At 44.9% G+C, this 1,979-nt stretch overlaps 1 protein-coding gene across 1 annotated transcript in view; it reads left to right on the top strand.

Annotated features, from left to right (window-relative positions):
• The window catches only part of Rbms2 (RNA binding motif single stranded interacting protein 2), a 53,197-nt gene that overhangs the window by 26,058 nt on the left and 25,160 nt on the right, over nt 1-1,979 (top strand). The gene's annotated exons all lie outside the window — the stretch shown is intronic.

Raw genomic sequence — 1,979 nt, 5'->3', positions numbered from 1 at the left:
GGGGCTGGCTGGCATGTGGTGCTGGGGGATTGAACTGTGGTCCCTGTGCTTTGCTAAACTTGTTCTAAGTAGGTGCTTTAGACCACTGAGCCATCTCACCAGCCCCAACTCTTTCTTGAAGTATAACAAGAATACAGAAAAGTGTACAAATGTATATGTAGCACAGTGATTTTCCACAAAAGGGACAAGGCCTGGGAGCAAACACTTACATTGATCAAGAAATGCACATTACCATCTTTTCAGGGCCGGGTGTGTTGGGGCATACCTGTAATCCCAGCACTCTGGGAGGCTGAGACAGGAGGATCATTGTGAGTTCAAGACCAGCCTGGCCTACAAAGTGAGCTTAAGGCCAACCTGAACTATATAGTGAAATCCTGTTCCAAAAAGACAAAGAACAAAACAAACAAACAAATAACCATGCCCCCCGAGCTCTTCAGAGCCCTGCCTGCCTGTACAAACTTCATGTAAATGTAATCATAAAGGCACATACCTCTTTTTGGCTTGTTTTTTTTTTTTTTTTTTTTTTTTTTTTAGTGTAGTGATTTTATTTTTAGGATTGGTCTCAGCCTTTGCACTAAGCTACCTCCTCAGCCCCCCTTTTATAATTATTATTATTTTGAGACAGGGTCTCACTAAATTGCTGTTATGGCTTTATCTAGATGTCCCCCCCATAGTCCCATATGGTCATTGTAGGAGTTTTCAGGTGGCTGGGTCTAGAGTGCAAGATGCTGGGATCAAGAGTGTGTGATTACTAAAGGTCCGCCGATGGGTTTGGCAGAGTTCTGTGAGTGGATAATGGGAAGGCCCTCCCTGGGTGTGAGGGAGTGGAGCCCCTGGAGAATATAAGGGACAGGAAGAGGGCGGCTGTGGTGCTTGCTGCTTGCTCCTTGACTGTTGGCTGCCTTCTGCCTGCCCTGCTGTACCGTGGACTGTTCCCCCCTGTGATGCCCCTGCACCATGTGCTTCCCTGCCTTGGAGACAGCTGACTGCGGACTGAAACCAATACACGCTGAGCTGAAATAAGCCCTTCCTCCTTTAATTTTGGGTGTTGAATATTTTATCTCAGCAAGGAAAGTAACCAAGACAGTTGCCCAGGCTGAGTTTGAACTTGCTGTCCTCCTGCCTCAGCTTCCAAGAGTGCTGGCACTATAGGTGTGCACCACCATGCCCCGCTGCTCATACCCTTCTTTAAGTGGCTTCTTTGTTGTCTTTCCTTCTCCTTCTCATGCTCCTTTTTTTCTTAAACCTGGCTTCTTTTGCTACATAAATGTTTTTGAGATTGATTCATGTTGTTGCATGCAGCAAAACTTTTTTTTTTTTTAATGTATTTAGTACAGGGTCTCACTACACAGATTGGATTTGTAGTCTGGGTTTGCTGAGTTCCAGGCCAGTTCAGGCTACAAAGTGAGGCCGTATCTTTTAAAAAAAAAAAAAAAATCTTTTCTGTTTTTCATTCTCCCAAGTGCTGGGATTACAGGTGCTTGCCATTCAGTTTCATTCATAGTCTCAGCATGCCCGGGGGGTGGCGGGGTGGGTCGACATGGCAAGGCAGGCTGGGAATTGAACCCCTGGCCCCTGTGTCTGCCTAATCCACTAGCTATCTGGCTGGCCCCTAAAACTTTATTCTTTTGTTTTGAGGTTTCACCTTTTTAATCAGTTCTGAAGGACATTCCAAACACGAGACACGAAAGAGTATTTTTTCTTCCAGTATTAAAAAAAAAAATGACATTCACAAGAAGCTCTTACAGGGGGCTGGTGAGATGGCTCAGTGGTCTAAAGCACCTACTTAGAACAAACTAAGCTCGGGGACCTCGGTTCAATCCCCCAGCACCACATGCCAGCCAGCCCCGCCCCCTGGTGGGCTGAACTGGCCACACACACACAAAATACATAAATAAATAAATACATAAATATTAAAAAAAAAAAGCTCTTACATTCATGATGGTAGATATTTAATTAAAAAAAAAACTCTAGGGGGG

The sequence above is a fragment of the Octodon degus genome, unplaced genomic scaffold (genome assembly GCF_000260255.1).
Source record: "Octodon degus isolate 3935 unplaced genomic scaffold, OctDeg1.0 scaffold00287, whole genome shotgun sequence".
Taxonomy (NCBI): Eukaryota; Metazoa; Chordata; class Mammalia; order Rodentia; family Octodontidae; genus Octodon; species Octodon degus.
This window is presented reverse-complemented; position numbering and strand designations above follow the sequence as displayed.